This window comes from Equus caballus, chromosome 21 (genome assembly GCF_041296265.1).
Source record: "Equus caballus isolate H_3958 breed thoroughbred chromosome 21, TB-T2T, whole genome shotgun sequence".
In the NCBI taxonomy this organism is placed as follows: Eukaryota; Metazoa; Chordata; class Mammalia; order Perissodactyla; family Equidae; genus Equus; species Equus caballus.
Genome location: NC_091704.1, coordinates 10,285,497 through 10,308,697, shown reverse-complemented (window position 1 = coordinate 10,308,697; position 23,201 = coordinate 10,285,497). Strand labels below are relative to the sequence as shown.

General features: G+C 35.3%; 2 pseudogenes; both read right to left on the bottom strand.

The window, feature by feature from the left end:
- Positions 1 to 5,424: 5,424 nt before the first annotated feature.
- LOC138919800 (olfactory receptor 14I1-like) lies at positions 5,425 to 6,321 on the bottom strand (annotated as a pseudogene).
- A 10,735-nt stretch (positions 6,322 to 17,056) lies between these two features.
- On the bottom strand, positions 17,057 to 17,989 carry LOC138919776 (olfactory receptor 14C36-like; annotated as a pseudogene).
- Positions 17,990 to 23,201: the final 5,212 nt, after the last annotated feature.

The following is a 23,201-nucleotide window of genomic DNA, read 5'->3' as shown; positions in this document are numbered from 1 at the left end:
TATTGGAAATGAAGAACACACTAGAGGAAATCAAGAAAAATCTAGATGCTCTGAACAGTAGGGCCGATAATATGGAGGAAACAATTAGCAATTTGGAAGATGGCAATATAGAATTGCTGCAGGCAGAGGAGGAGAGAGAAGCAAGACTAAAAAGAAATGAAGCAACTCTCCGAGAATTATCAGACACAATTAGGAGATGCAATGTAAGGATTATAGGTATACCAGAGGGACAAGAGAAGGAGAAAGGGGCAGAAAGCCTATTCCAAGAAATAATGGCTGAGAACTTCCCAAATCTGGTGAGAGAGATGGATCTTCAGGTGACAGAAGCCAATAGATCTCCAAACTTTATCAATGCAAGAAGACCAACCCCACGGCATATAGTAGTGAAGCTAGCAAAAGTCAACGACAAGGAGAAAATACTAAGGACAGCCAGGCAAAAGAAACTAACCTACAAAGGAACCCCCATCAGGCTATCAGCAGATTTCTCAGCAGAAACTTTACAGGCTAGAAGAGAGTGGAATGATATATTCAAAAATCTGAAGGACAAAAATCTACAGCCAAGAATTCTCTACCCAGCGAAAATATCCTTCAAATACGATGGAGAAATAAAAACTTTCCCAGATAAACAAAAATTAAGGGAGTTCATTGCCACAAAACCTCCTCTTCAGGAAATCCTCAGGAAAACCCTCATTCCTGAAAAATCCAAAAAAGGAAAGGGGCTACAAAACCAAGAGCAGAGGAGATAAGTAGAAGGACAACAACAGAGAGTAGGAGCTCTTCATCAGAACAGATTAAACCATGGGACGAGAAACAAAGGAAAGTGAAGAAAACCGGAAAACAAGACACAAAATAGTAGTGGTAGGCCCCCACATCTCAATAATCACTCTAAATGTAAATGGATTGAACTCCCCAATCAAAAGACACAGAGTGGCAGGATGGATCAAAGAACAAGACCCAACAATATACTGCCTCCAGGAAACACACCTCAGCCCCAAAGACAAACACAGACTCAGAGTGAAGGGATGGAGAACAATACTCCAAGCTAATAATGAACAAAAGAAAGCAGGTGTCGCTATACTAATATCAGACAAGGTAGATTTCAAAGCAAAACAGATAAAGAAAGACAAAGAGGGACAGTATATAATGATAAAAGGGACTCTCCACCAAGAAGACATAACACTTATAAATATATACGCACCCAACACAGGAGCACCAAAATTTGTAAAGAAACTCTTAATAGAACTAAGTGAAGACATCAACAACAATACAATAATAGTAGGGGACCTCAACACACCATTAACACCAATGGACAGAACATCCAGACAGAAAATCAACAAGGAAATAATAGAATTAAATGAAAAATTAGACCAGATGGACTTAATAGATATATATAGAACACTTCATCCAAAAACAGCAGGTTACACATTCTTCTCAAGTGCACATGGAACATTCTCAAGGATTGACCATATTTTGGGAACCAAAGCAAACATCAATAAATACAAGAGAGTTGAAATAATATCAAGCATCTTTTCTGATCATAATGCTATGAAACTAGAAATCAACTACAAGAAAAAAGCAGAGAAAGGTGCAAAAATGTGGAGACTAAACAACACGCTTCTCAACAAACAATGGATCATTGAAGAAATTAAAGAAGAAGTCAAGTATTATCTGGAGACAAACGAAAATGAGAACACGACATACCAAATCATTTGGGATGCAGCAAAAGCAGTCCTAAGAGGGAAATTCATCGCAATACAGCCTCACCTTACTAAACAAGAAAAAGCTCACATAAGCAACTTCAAATGACACCTAACAGAACTAGAAAAAGCATAACAAACAAAGCCCAGAGTCAGTAGAAGGAGGGAAAAAATAAAAATAAGAGCAGAAATAAATGATATTGAAACAAAAAAGACAATAGAAAGGATCAATGAAACAAAGAGTTGGTTCTTCGAAAGAATTAACAAAATTGACAAACCTTTAGCCAGACTCACCAAGAAAAGAAGAGAGAAATCGCAAATAAATAAAATTAGGAATGAGAGAGGAGAAATCACAACAGATACCAATGAAATACAAGAGATCATAAGAGAATACTATGAAAAACTATATGCCAACATATTGAACAACCTGGAAGAAATGGACAAATTCCTAGACTCCTTCAATCTCCCCAAACTGAATCAGGAAGAAATGGAGAATCTGAATAGGCCAATCACAAGTAAGGAAATAGAAACGGTAATCAAAAACCTCCCCAAAAATAAGAGTCCAGGATGAGACGGCTTCTCTGTAAAATTCTACCAAACATTGAAAGAAGACTTAATACCTATTCTTCTCAGACTGTTCCAGAAAATTGAGAAAGATGGAGTACTCCCTAACACATTCTATGAAGCCAACATCACTCTGATCCCCAAACCTGACAAGGACAACACAAACAAGGAGAACTATAGGCCGATATCACTGATGAACATAGATACAAAAATCCTCAACAAAATTTTGGCAAACCAAATACAGCAATACATCAAAAAGATTATACACCATGATCAAGTGGGATTTATACCAGGGACACAGGGATGGTTCAACATCCGCAAGTCAATCAACGTGATACACTACATCAACAAAATGAAAAACAAAAACCACATGATCATCTCAATAGATGCAGAGAAAGCATTTGACAAGATCCAACACCCAGTTATGATAAAAACCCTCAATAAAATGGGTATAGAAGGAAAGTACCTCAACATAATAAAGGCCATATATGACAGACCCACAGCCAACATCATACTCAATGGACAAAAACTGAAAGCCATCCCTCTGAGGACAGGAACAAGACAAGGGTGCCCACTTTCACCACTCCTATTCAACATAGTACTGGAGGTGCTGGCCAGAGTAATTCGGCAGGAAAAAGAAATAAAAGGAATCCAAATAGGTAACAAAGAAGTAAAACTCTCTCTGTTTGCAGACGACATGCTCTTATATATAGAATACCCCAAAGAATCCATAGAAAAACTATTAGAAATAATCAACAACTACAGCAAAGTAGCAGGGTATAAAATTAACGTGCATAAATCAGTAGCATTTCTATACACTAACAATGAACTAACAGAAAAAGAACTCAAGAACTCAATCCCATTCACAATCGCAACGAAAAGAATAAAATACCTTGTGATAAACTTAACCAAGGAAGTGAAGGATCTATACAATGAAAGCTACAAGACTTTCTTGAAAGAAATTGACGATGACATAAAGAGATGGAAAGACATTCCTTGCACATGGATTGGAAGAATAAACATAGTTAAAATGTCCATACTACCTAAAGCAATCTACAGATTCAATGCTATCCCAATCAGAATCCCAAGAACATTCTTCACAGAAATTGAACAAACAATCCTAAAATTCATATGGGGCAACAAAAGACCGTGAATTGCTAAAGCAATCCTGAGCAAGAAAAACAAAGCCGGCGGAATCACAATCCCTGACTTCAAAACATACTACAAAGCTACAGTGATCAAAACAGCATGGTACTGGTACAAAAACAGGTCCACAGATCAATGGAACAGAATTGAAAGCCCAGAGATAAAACCACACATCTATGGACAGCTAATCTTCGACAAAGGAGCAGAGGGCCTACAATGGAGAAAAGAAAGTCTCTTCAACAAATGGTGCTGGGAAAACTGGACAGCCACATGCAAAAGATTGAAAATAGACCATTCTTTTTCACCACACACCAAAATAAACTCAAAATGGATCAAAGACCTAAAGATTAGGCCTGAGACAATAAGTCTTTTGGAAGAGAATATACGCAGTACACTCTTTGACATCAGTTTCAAAACAATCTTTTCAGACACTGTAACTCCTCAGTTGAGGGAAACAATAGAAAGAATAAACAAATGGGACTTCATCAGACTAAAGAGCTTCTTCAAGGCAAGGGAAAACAGGATTGAAACAAAGAAACAGCTCACTAATTGGGAAAAAATATTTACAAGACACTTATCCGACAAAGGGTTAATCTCCATAATATACAAAGAACTCACACGGCTTAACAACAAAAAAACAAACAACCTGATCAAAAAATGGGCAGAGGACATGAACAGACATTTCTCAAAAGAAGATATGAATATGGCCAATAGACACATGAAAAGATGTTCATCATCGCTAATCATCAGGGAAATGCAAATCAAAACTACACTAAGATATCACCTTACACCCGTTAAATTGGGAAAAACATCCAAAACCAAGAGCGACAAATGTTGGAGAAGTTGTGGAGAAAAAGGAACCCTCATACACTGTTGGTGGGAATGCAAACTGGTACAGCCACTACGGAAAACAGTATGGAGATTTCTCAAAAAGTTAAAAATAGAAATACCCTATGACCCAGCCATCCCATTACTGGGTATCTATCCTAAGAACCTGAAATCAGATATCTCAAGAGTCCGTTGCACCCCTATGTTTATTGCAGCATTATTTACAATAGCCAAGACGTGGAACCAGCCTACATGCCCAGAAAGTGATGATTGGATAAAGAAGATGTGGTATATATACACAATGGAATACTACTCAGCCATAAAATAAGACAAAATTGGCCCATTCACTGCAACTTGGATGGACCTTGAGGGTATTATGTTAAGTGAAATAAGCCAGTCAGAGAAAGACGAACTGTATATGACTCCACTCATAGGTGGAAGTTAGTATATTGATAAGGAGATCTGATCGGTCGTTACCAGGGAAAAGGGGGGGTGGGGGGAGGGCACAAAAGGGGAAGTGGTGTACCCACAACATGACTAACAGAAATGTACAACTGAAATCTCACAAGGTTGTAATCTATCATAACATTAATAAAAAATATATATAGATATATAAAGTATTTAGACTACGGTCTGATGTAAAGTGGATATTATACATTTATTTGTTTTTATTGTTACTATTACAGCATTTCAAAAGTGAAACATGGTGATTTAAATAGATGCCAAAAAAGAGTGTTGATGAAACTTGGCTCAATTTCCTGAATGATTTATAGAATAACATTAACTCCTGTCCTCTGTAACTGATTTGCTTGTTTTATGTTCTCTTTCCTGAGTAGGTAAATTAGGTACTAAAAACAGATGTGCATATCTGTCTGTCCCCTTCCAACAAATGCACAGTAACGTTAGTGTAGGGCTACAGGTTCAGTATAAGGTATTTAAATGAGTTGGAAGATAAATGGGACGAGAATGAATGGATCACCACGGAAGGTTGTAGTTACACAACTTTGGAATATTTCCTATCAATAGATTTTTATTTTTTGCAGGAACATTTGCATTTCTTTCTAAATCCAGAGCATGAAACATTTCATTCTGCCATTCAACAGTTTTTTTCAATATTATTTGTCTGTCATAAAGTGTTTGGATCTCCTGGCCTTTGGTTAGCAGAGACCATTAGCAGAGACCAGGTGTTCTACTTTTGCAGAGGATTTATCTTCCTAAACAGTCTCCAGACAGCACCTTTGATCTCCTTGTTTCTAAGACTGTATATGATGGGATTCAGGAAGGGAGGCAAAACTGTATATTCATCAAATCTCGAATGGAAGAAGTTTTGGTAATTGACCCTAAGGCAGCAAAGAGCCCTGTGGTGAGGAAGAGGATGATGACAGTCATCTCGTCTTTCTCCTGAAGGGATTCTGAGCACTGTTGAGAAGATCTGGATATAGGAGGTGATTATAAGAACAAAGCATATCAGCACCAAGCTGGAGCTCAGAGCTAGGGTCACAAACTGAACAAAGAAAACATCACAGGAAACCAGGGCCAACATGTGAGGGATGTCACAGAAGAACTGGTGGATCATGTTGGATCTTGAAATGGGCTCCCAAAACATGTTCCCAGTGTGGACTGCCGCATAAGAAAAACAACTTAGCCAGGCAATGACTGCCATCTGGTGGCATTTTCCTGATGTCATAGTGGCTCCATATTGGAGGGAGTGGCAAATGGCAACATAGCGGTCATAGGACATGACAGTGAGAAAGGCCAGTTCAGCAGATGCAAAAGCAAAGAAAAAGTAGACTCGAGACACACAGCCAAGATAAGAGATGGAGCAGCTGTGGGTCAGGGAGCTGTGGACTGACTTAGGCACGGTGACTTAGATGTAGCACAAATCCAAAAAGGAGAGGTTCCTTAGGAAGAAGTACACGGGCATGTGAAGATACTGATGAAGAGTAATGAGCATGATGATGAGAAGGTTCTCCACCAGAGCTGCCAGATAAATCAGCAGAAACAGTCCAGCAAGTAGCATCTGTAGCTCCCAGACATCAGAAAACCCCATGAGGAGGAATTCTGTCACTTCCGTGAGATTGTCCATTGGGTAGGTAAATCTATGTCCTGATTGTTAGCGGAAAAATATGAAAAGATTAAAAATGAGGCAAATAAAAATGAACACAATGTTGTATTAATACAATATTATAAAAATAATATTCCTCTAATTGAAGTAGTCAATATCTTCTACATTGCTTAAGCAAATGCAGTGATGGTAGATGAATTTTTCACATAAGAAGATTCTGAGTGAGGTATGTCTAAGACTTTAATAGTTAAGTAAGTAAATTCCCAGAGCTTTTGATTAGAATTGCATATTTACTGTGAAGTACTCCTCAAAACATGAGATCAAGACTTTTTCATCAAATAGGGTGCTTGTTATAGATATAGATTTTCAGGTCCCAAGGAAAATCTACTAAATAAGAATTTGTGAGATAAAACCAACAATTTTCCTTCTATACAATTTCTGGGTATATTTTTAATACAAAGCTTGGAAGAATTATAATGGTTGCAAGTCCTGGGAGGAGTCAGCTCTCTTTAGGTTTTCTTGAATAACTTTGGTGGTATGCCACTTTAAAGTGGGGATTTATTGTTTACGTTATAGAATGAATATGGAATACAATTTTAAAACCCATTATGAATAGTTCTCATATGGAAAAGAGGGAAGTTTGCTTTGTGTGAATGCATAAGAAATGACATTAGTACAATAAAAACACCACAATCTTTGTGTAGCTTCCTTTCTGTGCCATATCTGTTATCTGCAGATTAAATACATTAACTCAATTAATATTCTCAATGGCACAACGAAGTAAAATGTGTTACTATTATTTCCATTCTACAGAAGGTGAAACTGAGACAAAGCAAGGTCAAGTAGCTTGCCCAAGACCACTCAAAAAGCCAGATCCTGCGCCAGCACTAAAATCAAGATAGTCCATCTCCGGGATCAGTGTCACTAACCTCTGCATTCTGCTAATCTACTTTAATGGGTAATAATTTTGACCAACAAAACTTCATGGACTTTTTCTATATATTAATTGATGATCATCATATCTTTGCTTTTTCTCAGTGGTGCTGTCTGCATGTTTAAAACATACATGCTTGTCTGCGTCACAGTCATTTGCATGTTAGATTCACTCTACATGACTCTAAAGTATTGTAACCCACAATTTAATAAGTTGTTTCCTATTATAGCCAACTTTAAAGTCAATTTAAAATAAGCTTAGTGATTATCCCTTTTAATCAGCATTGTTTCATTATCTCATTCCATTAGTGATAAATAAAGCACATAAAGGAATGCTATCCTTTGTGATTAGGCAAACGTGAATGAATGTTATCATTATTTACAGGAAAGGTAGAAACCCTTTTTTATGACATATTTTGAAGATAATCTTCTTTCCATAGGTTATAAATAACATATTCAGTATGAAACACTTCATTGTATCATTAAAACAAATTTTTAAAAAGAATAGTATGTTCACACAAAGTCAAATAATGAGCAATAAATATTTGCAATGTAAATGACAAAGAAGCAGTATCCGCTCCCCGACAAAAAAAGTAACTATGAGAACAAATTAACATAAAAGAAAAATATGGGCAAAGTGTCTGAACAAGCCGTTCATAAACAGAAAAATTAATGCTCAATTACTACTTCAAAAATACGTCCAGAAGTTCTCATTATGAAATTGTACATTAAAACCTGAATAAGATGCTCTTTTTCTGCTCATTGCCTTAGAAAATATAGTGCACGTAAATCTTACAATAAAGGCTGAATAAAGACGTGAAGGGATGAAATGTTCCTTTGCTGCTGTTGTCTGTGTAAGCAGTCTATGTGCTGTGGAGTGTCGTTGGGCAATATTTACCACTATTAAGATGTGCAAGTTTTGAGCAGCAATGCTACTTGTAACAAATACATACTCACTTTTTAAATGACATATTTAAGAATGTCTGTTCTATCATGTTCGAACTCTAAATTCCCATTTCTGGCATACTGGATAATATACCCTGTTTAATGCCAGAATGGAACACTCTGTAGCAATAAAGTCAAACATAACAGCTCTGCATACATAAATAAGGGAAATATTAATATGTTTTTGAACCAAAAAAAGCACGCTGAAAGCTATTACATAGAACGTGTTCCCAATCATATCAGTTTAAACATTCAGAAGACTATAGTATATTATTTATGGATACATACATATATAAGAATTGTATAAATCTGTTAAAGAATTAATACAGAGTACCCATTAATCGACATGGTATAGAAGAGGACAGAAAAGAGAATAAAGGGGAATAAAAATTGAGCATCAACTATATCTGAAATATTTTAATGTTTAAACCTTGGGGCAAACACAAAAATATTAACATGATGAAATTAAATACTGGTTATTAATCATTTGGTATATTCCCACTTTCCAGATTTGAAAGATTACTATTGATATTGTGTATATTCATGTAAAGAAACAATTAGAATTCTTTTGTGTATTATGAATTGGATTCAACCTTTTAAGTTACTGATAGAACTCAGTGAGAAGAGGCCAAACTGTTTTCTTTGGCATTATGGATCCAATAAGATACCCCACGTATTAAAACCTAAGAATCCAAGAAAATATGGAGATTTAATAGAAGTTATTGGGGCCTCAGTTCAGTGTTAAATTATTTATTATTAATTTCTTCATATTTTGTTATATTATAATAATGTTTTTAACAATGTGTAGTAATTTAAAACTGAATTTTTGTATTGTCTTTTTATTGTTCATAGAATTTAGAGAAACAAGTAATAAAATGCTCATTTATTGCTTTTTATTATAACAGTCCCAGCTACACAGTCAAGACTTGTAGCTTCTCCTTAAAGCAAAACAAAAGCAAACACACACATGCACAAACACTCACACACACTCACAAAACCCTTTCAGGCTGAATCAGCAGTAGGATACAATCCTCCAGGTTAACTTTTCTGCAGTAGATGTAAAATTCTACACAACTGCCACATGGCAGATTCCTCATAACGTATTGTCTAAAGGATGAGAAAATAAACATCCTAATTTCTTATCTCTTATAGTCACATTTTCATCGTTCTAAAAGGAAAAAATACATAATTTATATATAATGGGTGTTTATTTTTTACTAAAAACTTATTAAATCAATATTTTTAATTGCAGGCAATTTAGAATTAAGAGCATATAAATGAATTTATAGATGTATAAACATAAATACATTATCATTATGAAATATAAATAATATATACAATGTATCTTATTCCAAATATTAGGCAAATTGGTTGACGCAATTGTTTAGTAAATGGCTGGTGGTTAACAGATACAAAAGGTACAATTCCCTTCCACACATATACATACATCATCAATTGTTAGGTATAATTTGTGAATTTTAAAAGCATTGTTTTTAACAGTAAAGCATTTGTTAAATATAAAAGTTTCTTGCATTTGAGTCTGTGTATTTTATTTCATATTTTTTTCTCTTTAATTTTTATTGTGTTTATGATAGTTTGCACCCTTGTGAAATTTCAGTTGTACATTATTGTTTGTCAGTCACGTTGTAGGTGCACCACTTCACCCTTTGTGCCCACCCCCCAAACTCCCCTTTCCCCTAGTAAACGCTAATCTGTTCTCTTTGTCTACATATTTAACTTCCACATGTGAGTGGAGTCATACAGAGATTGTCTTTCTCTATCTGGCTTATTTCACTTAACATAATTCCCTCAAGGTCCATCCATGTTGTTGTGAATGGAACTATTTTATTCTTTTTTATGGCTGAGTAGTATTCTATTGTATGTATATACCATATCTTCCTTATCCAATCAACAGTTGATGGGCACTTAGGTTGCTTCCACCTCTTGGCTATTGTAAATAATGCTGCAATGAACATAGGGGTGCATGGGACGTTTGGAATTGCTGACTTCAAGTTTTTTGGATAGATTCCCAGTAGTGGGATGGCTGCGTCATATGGTATTTCTGTTTTTAATTTTTTGAAAAAGCTCCATACTGTTTTCCATAGTGGCTGCACCAGTTTACATTCCCACAGCAGTGTATGAGGGTTCCTTTTTCTCCATAACCTCTCCAACATGTTACTTTTTGTTCTGGTTATTTTTGCCATTCTAATGGGTGTAAGGTGATATCTTAGTGTAGTTTTGATTTGCATTTCCCTGATGATCAGTGATGATGAGCATCTTTCCATGTGCCTGTTGGCCATCCACATATCTTTTTGGAGAAATATCTGTTCATATCTCCTGCCCAATTTTTGATTGGGTTGTTTGATTTTTTGTTGTTGAGTTGTGTGAGTTCTCTATATAGTATGGAGATTAACCCTTTGTTGGATATATGATTTGAAAGTATTTCTTCCCAGTTTGTGGGTTGTTCTTTTGTTTCAATCCTGTTTTCCCTTGCCTTGAAGAAGCTCTCTAGTCTGATGAAGTCCCATTTGTTTATTCTTTCTGTTGTTTCTCTTTTCTGAGAACACATGGTGTCCGAAAAGATCCTTTTAATACTGATGTCAAAGAGTGTACTGCCTACATTTTCTTCTAGAAGCCTTATGGTTTCAGGTCTCCCCTTTAGGTCTTTGAACCATTTTGAGTTTATTTTGGTGAATGGTGAAAAAGAATGGTCAATTTTCATTCTTTCACATGTGGCTTTCCAGTTTTCCCAACACCATTTGTCGAAAAGACTTTCTTTTCTCCATTGTAGGCCCTCAGCTCCTTTGTCGAAGATTAGCTGTCCATAGATGTGTGCTTTTATTTCTGGGCTTTCAATTCTGTTCCACTGATCTGTGCCCCTGTTTTTGTACCAGGACCATGCTGTTTTGATCACTGTAGCTTTGTAGTATGTTTTGAAGTCAGGGATTGTGATGCCTCCAGCTTTGTTCTTTTCTCTCAGGATTACTTTAGCAATTCTGGATCTTTTGTTGCCCCATATGAATTTTAGCATTCTTTGTTCTATTTCTGTAAAGAATGTCATTGGGATTCTGATTGGGATTGAGTTGAATTTGTAGATTGCTTTAGGTAGTATGGACATTTTAACTATGTTTATTCTTCCAATCCATGCACATGGAATGTCTTTCCATCTCATTTTGTCTTCATCAATTTCTTTCAGGAAAGTCTTGTAGTTTTCATTGGATAGGGCTTTCACTTCCTTGGTTAAATTTACCCCAAAATATTTTATTCTTTTTGTTGTGATTGTGAATGGGATTGTCTTCTTGAGTTCTTTTTCTGTTAGATAGATAGATAGATAGATAGATAGATAGATAGATATAGATACACACACACATCTAAAGTCTAAATGAAGACAATAACAAGGTCAAATTTCCATCTGCCATGATGCAAAAAAGTATTAATCTTTTCCCCAGAAGAGGAAGCAAAGTCTTTTGGTGATATGCACTCTGCTCCTTTATATTGTGTAACCTAAACACTATTACACAAAGTTAATAATACTTAAATACTATGGTATAAAGTCAATGCATCTTTTATATAAGATAAAGGGATAAGAGAGGGAAGAAAACAAGGATATTTAATACGCATGCACATTATAAGAAAATATAGAGGAAATAAGAAATACAGGTTTTGTTTCTCTAATTGGTTACATGCTCATAGCTGGTACTTAAAAATATCTCTTTCACTCCCAGTTCCTTATTACTTTCACCCTCAGCATGTAGCTTCACTAGTCATGATTCTATACCAAGTGGGATAATCCAAATACTCACATCTGAAGGACTTGGGCCATTAGTAGTCCTGCTTGAGTTGAGTTTTTGTAGCTTTCTATTGACTTCAACAGCAGAGAATGATAGTACTAAGAGACATGCTAAGGGAGCTCCTATATTCCGGAGAATATGCTTATTATGGAGTAGTAGTTCAATTTTTCCTTGGTTTTCAGGATTGATCACCCCTTCCAGCATAGTAACTCTCTTTGTTGCCTCTTGGTTCAGAGGCACGAGAAGCCCAACACAGCCAGATAGCAACCTTAGCATAAGGCTCAATGGAATCATTATTTCTCCTGGTGGAAGCGTTCCCCTCTTTGGAACTAAGACTCTAGACCAGCAGAGAATAAGGTTGTGAGGATAAGAAGTAACATTCTGCTAGTGGATCACTAGGGGTAAATGGTGAGTCTCTCATTTCTACAACTTTGTCACTGGATTCATATCTGGGCTACGGAAGAAACAGTAACACATAGTGGATGCAGATTCAGAGTCCATACAGCCTTCTGGAGATGTGACAAATGCCATTTCAGGACTTAATTTGTCTCTATAATGCATAATAGTTAAAAACAGTAAGAGGAAAATATAAATTCATTTATTACCTAGAGAAACACAAAAAGCCTATGAATTTGAGATCAATTAATAAATATATTTTTAAAGGATGATGGACAAGAATACCCTTCTAATGGGAAAAAAACCCTGAAGAGTTAGGGGAGTTATGGAATGTTTGAATATAAAAATGAGATTTTCATGGTGGTCATGTTAATTTACTATCATGCTGAATAAAATGAAGTGAGTCCAGCAGTTCATTCAACATGTTAAAACAAGTTCTTTTGTTTCCTAATCAGGAAAGAGCCTTCAGTTAGATCATAGAAGGGTCTTGGCCAGAAGTCAATCAAGGTCCGCTGATCTCTGTTTGCTTCAGCAGGTTAGACCACGTTATGACACACTATATTAGTCAGTTTTAGCACCTGTTGGCAAGTGCTACATTATGTGGATTTTGTTTTTCCTTTTTAACCCTCTCTTGGCTTTCCCATTTCTGAAGTGGATGGAATACCACACTCAGCACAGGCAAGTAGTAATTAGGTCTATGCAACCATCTTGGTTTCAAGATTCATACCCATGACATTCCATTGTGCTGTTTCCAAGGTATTGAATCATCTTTGACATCTGGTGCATGAAATGAGCAGATGGAAGATGTGGGAAAACCATGTTTATACTACACCGTAGAGCAGCAAAGATTAAGACAAAGTAACATAACTAATGAACGCAAGGTGACTCTTAACCAGCCTCCTTTTCGTCAAGCCCACATTATGTGAAAAAATTATATGGCTGGTTTGACTCACCTTGGACAATCAACTGACATGCTGCTTGATTTTTAAATAGGAATACTAAGAGATGTCAGCCAGTACATATGTGCTACCTTATTTGGTCAAGAAATAATTCATAGTAATTCTACTGTCCTGCCACTTAAAGTTGGCCATGTTAAACCTTTTTTTTAAATTTTGAACTATTTTATTTTTAATATTTATTTGAAAATTCAATGTTGTCATCATGGGGGAAAACAAAATTTGTTGGACTTTCTTATATATAATCCATGGTTTGGTATTATTTATTTTTCTCTCCTTTCCTTTCTTTTGTCCAGCTTCACTGAGATATTACTGACATATATATAATTTTAGGATATACAGTGAAAGGATTAGACACATGTGTAACCTGCAAAATGATTACCAAAATAATGTTAATTAACACCTCCATCCACTCACATTATTACCATATGCTTTGTGTATGGTGATAACACTTAAGATCTACTCTCTTAACAGCGTTTAAGTTATTTAATACTATATTGTTAATTATCATCAAGCTGTGCATCAGATCCTCAGATCTTATTTATCTTATAACTGGGGGTTTGTACCATTTGATCAACATCTCCACATTTCCTCCCACATCCAACCCACAGCAATTACCGTTCTACTCTCTATTTCTACGAGTTTGGCTTTTTAAGAAATTCCACGTATAAGTGAGAACATACAATATTTGTCTTTCTCTGTCTCAGTTAGCATAATGCTCTCAAGGTCTATCCATGTTGTCAAAAAACAGAATTTCCTTATTTTTTTGGCTGAATAATATTCTCTTATAGCATAGCTTCTTTATTCATTCATCCATTAATGGACAGTTAGGGCATTTCTGTGTCTTTACTATTGTGAGTAATGTAAAATAAATATGAGGGTGCAGATGTCCCTTTGCAGATAGTGTTTTCACTTCCTTCAGTTAACTACCCAGAACAGGGGTTGATGGATCATAGGATAGCTCTATTTTTAATTTTTTGAGGAAGCTCCATACTGTTTTGCATAATTGCTGTATCAACCTACATCCCCACCAACAGTGAATAAGGGTTCCCTTTTCTCCACAGCCTCACCAACACCCATTGTTTCTCGTCTTTTTCATAAAACCAATTGTATCATTTGAAATGATATCTAATTGTGATTTTGATTTGCATTTCCCTGATGATTAGTGATGTTGAACATCTTGTCACATACCTGTTGGCCATTTGTTTGTCTTTTGGAACAATGTTTACTCAAGTCCTCTACCTATTTTTTAATCAGACCAATTTTTGTTTTTACTATTGAGTTATATGACTTCCTTGTATATTTTAGATATTGACCCCTTAACAGATATATAGATTGTAAATATTTTATCTTATTTCAGAGATTGCCTTTTTGTTTTTCTGAATGTTTATTTTGCTGTGCATTAGGATTTAGTTTGATGTGTTCCTACATGCTTATTTTTGATTTTGCTGTTTATGTTTTTGGTGTCATACCCAAAAAATCTTTGCCAAGTCCAATGCCAAAGAGTTGTTTTCCTACATTTTATTCCAGAAATTTTATGCTTTTCCAGCTTTATTCTTCTTTCTGAGGAATGCTTTGGCTATTTTGTGTTTTGAGGTTCCGTACACATGTTAGGATTTTTTCTATTTCTGTGAAAAATATTATTGGAGTTTTGATAGGAATTAAATTGAATCTATAGACGGCTTTGGGTAATATGTACTTTTGCATTCTTATCTTTTTTGCTGAGGAAGGTTAGCTCTCCCTGAGCTAACATCCATTGCCAATCTTCCCCTTTTTTCACTTGAGGAAGATTAGCCCTGAGCTAACAGCTGTGCCAATATTCCTCCACTTTATATGTGGGTTGCCATCTCAGCATGGCTGATGAGTGTTGTACATACACTCATGAGATCCAAACTCATGAGCCCAGGCTACCAAAGTGGAACATGCTGAACGTAACCACTATGCCACTGGTCTGGCCCCAAAATGTATGTTTTAACAATATTATGCCTTCTGATACATGAACACAGGATATTTTTCCATTTATTTGTGTCTTTTTCAATTCTTTCATCAATGTCATATAATTTTCACTGAAGACATTTTCTACCTTCTTGGGTAAATTTATGCCTCAGCATTTTTATGCAATTTTGAGCAATATTTTTTCTATTTCTTGTCAAAGATCTTGATGAAGCACTTGTAAAGAGGTGCTAAAACTGACCACTATATTGTGTCACAACATGGTCTAACCTGCTGAAGCAAATAAAGATCAGTGGACCTTGGTTGACTCCTGGCCAAAACCCTTCTATGATCTAAATGAAGGCTCTTTCCTGACTAGGAAACAAAAGAACTTGTTTTAACACGTTGAATGAACTGCTGGACTCAACCTGATTTATTCAGCATGACAGTAAATTAACATGACCGCCACGAAAATCTCATTTTTACATTCACATCTTCCAAAATTCTCCTCATTCATTATTCAACATTTTTTATCCATTGGAAGAATACTCGTCTGTCAAACTTTCAAATATATTTATTAATTGATCCCATATACATAGGCCTTTTGTATTTTCTTTATAATAAATGTATTTATATTTTCCTTCTAAAGTTTTTAACTGTCATGCACTATAGAACCAAATTAATTCCTGCAATGGCATTTGTCGCATCCCTTATGATTTTATTTGAAATTTTTTCTATTTTGTTTGTTACTTCACAATTCCTAGATAACTTGATATTTAGCATGTGTCAAAGGTGTTATGAATAATGAGCAAAGTATGTGACGATTTGGAAATCTTAAAGTTCAGAGAGAACTAAATTGTACATTTGAGATAATGAAATATTGACACAAGATCTTAGTCTATAAGTACACAGAGAGGTTTCCTTAAGGAAGTAATTCAGCTGAGATAAATTTTAGAGTTGACATGAGTTAATACTTAGGTTATACAATTAGGGTATCTTTTCTCATAATTGTCAGAAATGACTCTTTACTCAGAAAAATATGTGAGAAGGAAGTCATCTGAAAGAAAAACAACTAAAAATTTGACCTGTATCCAGTCACAACATTTTATCCCCTGAAAATGGGTCATTCATGGGGTTGCTCAAATAAAAACCAAACTAACTCAGACAATAAAGGTACAGTGTACCCTCCCTCAGCAAAGGGCAAGGAATTTCTCCAACATAAAAAAGTTGGCTGCAGCCATTATTTCCTCAGTTCTCGTTCACTGCAAATTATTTTTCTTTTTCACTTACCAGATGGACCGCAGTATTAGTTTGACTCCAAATATATCTTAGATTATAATTTCTTTTGAATTTATTTATGTTTATTTTCAAAAAATTAAATTAAGTGGGGACCATATCACTTGAATATTTATGTCACATTTCGCTGAATAAGGTCAGGCAGTGTGGCCAACATGGTATTCACGTATTATATTTTTATGGTTCATTTGAGGCATTTTTGATATTTATATTGCTAAATAGTTGATGAATCATAAGCATGTATAATGTAAAATTATTTTCAACAAATACTTTGAATAATATCCACTTGTTAAATATGCTACTGCTAAAATTTCTTCAATGCATATCGTATGAGCGGTAAATTGAAAGGGTAATGTAAAACAAAATATTTTACAGCATTGATTACTTAGGTCTTGATAGGATGACAGTGGAGTTGTCAGTCTAATATTTGAAACTTAGACTTTAAGTGTATTTCATATGTTTACCATTTATTCAGTGAAATTTAGATTATCTTGAAATGTACCTTTATTATTTTCCTGAATAAGGCTTTCCTAATATGACTTTTCTTACAGATTTCTTTACCTGTTTATTTCTAAGACTGTAGATGATAGGATTCAAGAATGGAGGAACTATGGTATAAAATACAGAAAAAATCATGTCCAGAGTTGTTTCAGAGTTTACTGAAGGCCTTAGGTGCTCATAGAAACCACAACTGAGGAAGACAGACACCACAAGGATATGAGGGATGCAGGGGGAAAAGGCCTTCCCTTGCTCTCTTGTTGGAAACTTGAGCACCATAGAAAATATGCATGTATATGATATAGCAATGAAGATAAAGCAACTACCACATATCCCTATGGAAGAAACAAAAATTAAGAGTTCATTTCTAAAGGTGTCAGAGCAGGAGAGCCTCAGCAGTGAGGGGATGTCACAGAAGAACTGGTGCATCACATTGGACTTACAGAAAGGCAGCTGGAATGTGTTGCCAGTGTGCACACCTGTATAGACAAGACCACTGAGTAGAGAAGCCAGTGTCATTTGGACACAGAATTGGTGGTTCATGATAATTGGGTAGTGGAGAGGCTGCCAGATTGCCACATAGCGATCTTGGGCCATTATAGTAAGAAACATCACCTCCACATATGCACAGTAAATGACCAAGAAGGTCTGAGTTGCACACGCAGCCACAGAAATGGTCCTCTTGCCAGTGAGAGATTGGGCACAGGCATTAGGGACAGTAACAGAAATGTAGCACATGTACAAGATGGATACATTCCTGAGGAAGAAGTACATAGGTGTCTGCAGTTTCTGGTCGATGGTGGTGACAGTGATAATCAGAAGATTCCCTAAATTAGTAGCCAGGTACATCAGTAGGAATACCACAGCTTGCAGTCACCTCAGCTTCCAGACATCAGCAAAGCCTGTGAGGATAAACTCAGTCACCATGGTGGAATTGACCATTTTCTGGAAATGCTTGATTGGAGAGGCAGAGGGATAAAAATAGGAAGAGTGAAAATAATTAATTTTTTAGAATAAAGCATTTACCTCTATTTTCTATGGATGGTTTTCGTTTGTGGGAATGGTCCACTCCTGGTCTTTTGATTTTTCTCAGCCACTCTTCAGTTGATATAGTATCAAGGTGCTAAGGATGAGATCCTCCAACCTATTCCTCTGTTTGTGACATGCAGAACTCTTCCTCTGTTTCTTCCAAAATATCCAATCCATGAGGTTTACGTTTTAACAAAAATTGAATTATTTAATGCAAGACAATCTCTGTAAGAGAAATAGTGTCTGAGAAAGAAAGGCGTTATCAGGAGCTGAATAATGCATTCACTCAGGATGTTGACACACAGCAGGGCTTTATCTCAGTGCCCTTCAAGTGTGGACTGTGTCTCATCAAGATCCCTGCCCTGTGTGGCATTACTCCTCCCAAGATCAGTGCAGAATCTGAGACTAAGAGTTCTCATATCTTTATAACACTTGTCATTGTGATGAATTCACTGTGGGGTCAGTAGGCTTATATTTTGCATGTCATTTTAAAATGTCATTTTTATAGACATCTATTTATTTTAATTGTTGAAAATAATCAATGTGCAAAATTTGGAGAAAATGAAAATGGGCCTTCACTACAGCTAGCTCAAGAGTCTCTGCTCTAGGTGGAGTGAGCATTGGTGGAGAAGATATCTGTGTGGTCACATGAGGACAGAGACACTGAATTTTTGCTACGATAATTTTTATAAATATCTTCTGTACATTCTTGAATAATCTAGAGCTAATAAAGTTGAATACTATATGATTGTAATAAAATGAGTGGGGACCGTTTCCCATCTTCATCTTCTGAGTAGTGCTTCCCATTGTTTGTATTCAATTTCTTCTATGATTACTTTTCTATCTACATTTACTATGAATCTTGACACTGATCCTACACAGAAATTTATCTCCCACAAGATAATAATCTGAAAGTTTCACATGCAAAGCATAACCCTTTTACTGCTCACCTCTACTCCTTCCTAACAAATTATCTTCTTATACCTTTTCTATAAATCCCATTTTTAAGTTACCTTCCTCCTTTTCTTGACTACCTCAGTTGTCGCCATTATTGTACCATCATATACAATGCTAGTAATCCAGACTATAGTTCATTTTATATTTTACATATGGAAATATTGATACCATTATAATATTTAAATGTATCCACGAAGAGGAACAATTTACTAATGAAGAAGCCATCTCAAAAAGTAAGGGAACTTTGGGGCTGGCCCAAGGTGTACTGGTTAAGTTTGGGCACTCTGATTCGGTGTCCCAGGATTGTGGGTTCAGATCCTGGGCATAGACCTACACCAGTTGTCAGCCATTCTGTGGTGGCAACCCACATACAAAATAGAGGAAGCTTGGCACAGATGTTAGCTCAGGGCTAATCTACTTCAGCAAAAAGAAAAAAAGTAAGGAAACTGAAATTTCAAAGATATATGTTTCTAGTTTTGGCTCAGTCTAAGGAAGTCAAGTCCTCAACACTCATACTTTTTATGGATCCAACCTTGTCAATTACTGACCATTTTTCATCTCCACTTTGTGCTTGCTTTCACTGTTTCATCAGAATATTACCAGATCCTCAGACATCTCTCCACTGCTCCATTTCACTGCATTGTTTTTCTAATGTTCTACTGTTTTCCATAAAGTGATAGTATTTTCACCCGTACGATGTTTAAAATTCCTCTATCTGTAAAATAGTTTGTCTTAGTCTTACTGATATCTTTCATTATTTTTTCCTTTTTCTTATTTTTCACTATGACAATTTTAAAAGGTTTTATCTATATATTCTAATGACAAATTTTTGGCAATAGCAATTGTACTTCTGAAACAGTTCTTATCAACTAAATTCCACGAGTGACCTGAGTGTTTATTTCCTCTTCAGCATCTTCTCATATTAATCACAATTTTCCTCTGGAGGCTGCTTTTCTCATCAGCTTTTCTAGAGAATCTCTCAAGCTGTATCTTTTCTCCAAGGTTGTATTTGTCAATAGCCAGCCCCAGGGATTTATATGTTACATTTCACATTTAAAGTGCAAAATTCAATTTATTTTGCACAACCTATTTGAAATCTATTTTTCTCTCTCCATTTTCCATTCTTCTGCTAAACAAACCCTATGCTGTCATCTGCGTAAACACCTCATTCTCAGCATAAGCTTGAATTTTTAGTCTTTCCCTGACAGCGCCACTTTTCCTCTTTTGCTCGTAGTATCATCTTTTCCTTTGTGATCTATCAGGTCTTTAAATCCAGCTGGAATAAAATTTTTGCTGTGAAACCTTCTTGATTTCCCCAAATTTATGTTCTTTTTTTATGTTTTCTTTAAAATTCAACATATTTTATTTAATTACAGGAATCCAGTAAGTGTTTATCACCTTCAGACTTTGATAAAATCTATCTGAATTTTGGATTTTATATTAATCTTTTTTTAAATTTTAGCACTTATGTTTCTACATGCATAACAGTTAATAAATACATGTATTTGGACATGCCTTATTGACCACTAAAAGCCTCTATTCTACTTATTCGTAAATGACTAGCTCTGTGATATTTTAAATATTAACTAATGTTATTCATAAGCCTTTGACAAGTAAACTTTATTACATTCTGTAATTCAAAATGTGCTTCCAAAAGTCGCACACATATTTTAACACTTACAAAACTTACATACGTGAGTGCACACACATATGCAATGCAGTTTTAGTATAAAAATGTTAAAATGATTGAAAAAGAAAGAAAAGGATGGTGATCAAGAAAGTTGAGATTGGTTCATTATATTTCAATTATAATTTTATGCCATATTAAAATATTTTGATTTTATGCAATTGTTGATATGTTAATATATAACATTATCTGTATATATATTTCTCTATTTATATATCTGTATATCTATTTTTTGTCTATCTGTCTGCTGTTTTCTGTCTGCTCTTTTATGTTATGTTTGTTGCCTTAATATTGATATTCCCCTTTGTCTCCTCTGGAACTTCTGTTCACACATTTTGCTCCTTTACCAAGTTTATGGTAAGTAAAATAGTTTGAATCATAAGATACAGCATAAATAAACAATTAATTAATTAACTTGTGTTATTTTTATATGTTGCACACAAGTTCACCACTCTCCCTGATATTACTGTTGTGGCATGAAAAACTATAGCAACAACTTTAAACATTTACTAAGAGTTCTCTATGCTTGTGCTTTACCTCAAATAATTGACTATTCATCTACTGGTCTGGCTTATTCCTTTAATAAAATGATTGATTGTTTCCCAGAATAAAATAAGTTGGACCATTGCATTGACATTCAAACTACAGAGTACTCACTCCTGAGTATTGCATATTCTTAACCTGGAGAGAAGAATAGTTTCTCTTGCTAGTTTCTCCAAATGAAGCTCAGAAAGACGGCTTAAACAAAATTTCTATGCATACAGGTTTTGAGAACATCTTCAGATGAAAAAAGTATGCTTCTTATGTTGTTAAAAATGTCAATCATGTTCTGCCCTATAAAATTACAAGCATGCCCATGTCATCACCAAGAAAACCTCGGGGAACACAGTCCTTACCATCCAGTTACAGCAGGTACCCCAAGGGTAATTCCAGGCAGGTAATGATTTCCAGAACACAGGTGAATAGGAACCAAGTATAATTCAAGAGTGGGCACAGAGGTTGAACAGATGGAAATATTTTTACCTGTGTGTGTAGGTAGATGATTCTTATGTTAAGGAACTTATGAAACTGAGGAGCAAAATTAACCTTCCTGATTTAGAGGGTTCATTGATGACATCTATGTGCATCTCAGAGACCACATTCTGTATTCCAAAGAGTCCAGATTAGTTGTTTCTGCCCTGAACTTGATGAATCAGCGATGACCTCAATCATTCCTTCTTTAGAATAGATCTATTTATATCTCTCATGTTCAATAATGGGAGAAATTGAAAAGGTTCCCTTAGTATCATTTCTTCTAAAAATCTAAAAATGTGCATAGTTCCATGGGGATATTTTGCCTACACACCGTATTTGATAGCAGTATAATGGATTTGGGCAATTTTTTAAAAAAATCTCTGTTTCTATTCATTAATTGGAGCTGTCCATGTGAGTTAAGTTAAATTAGTTAAACATTTATATATGATGTAAAACTCTCAAATTTTAATCACTGAGTGTTAAGTAAGAATATCTATATTTTAATGAAAATAATTCATTTCTATGGTGTGAAATTCATATAAATATTGAATTTTAAACTTATCTTACAGTGAGAGTTAAAACAAAGCAGAGTAGTCTTTGTTTCTTTGTATAAGCTCAAAATATTCTTTAACAATGCTCTCCAAAGTGGCTAGACAGTAGAGTTACTACAAGTTATCTCCTGACCAAATAAAGTGGCACATATGTACTGGCTGACACCTTCTGTTACCAAAGATCTCCTTGTAAAAACTAAAGGGTATGTCTGTTGGTTGTCCAAAGTGGGTCAAACTAGCTGTTCAGTCGTTTTACATGATGTGGGCTTGAGGAAACAGAGGCTGGATGGGAGGTACTCTGTGAGAATTAGTTATGGTACTTTGTCTTACTCCTTACTGTTGTCAGATGTAGTATAAACAAGGTTTTATCACAGCCTTCATTTGGTCATTTCATGTATCAGATATCAAAAGATGATTGAATTATTTAAATAGAGTGGAATGGGATTCCATAAGAAATATACCTGAAACCAAGATGGTGGCACGGACCTGCCTAATTATTTGCCTATCCAGAGGGTGGTCATCCTACTAATTCCAGAAAAGGGAATACCAAAAGAGGGTAGCAAAGGGAAAAAATTTACACAATGTAACACTTTCCTAGAAGACACTAAAACTAACCACTATATTCCATTATAACGTGTTTTACCCAACAAAGCAAATAAAGAGCAATGAACTTTGGATGTGTCCAGGACTAAACATTTACAAGACCTAACTGAAGTCTCTTTCCTAATTAGGAAACAATAGACTTTGTTTTAAAACACTGAATTAACTGCTGGACTCCATCCACTTTATCCAAAAATTAGTAAACTAGCATGACCACCATGAAAAATTATTTTTTACTATTCATAAATCCCTGAATTTCCCCATTAACTAATCATTTTTTTCCATAATTAAGGGTACTCTTATCTGGCAAACTTTA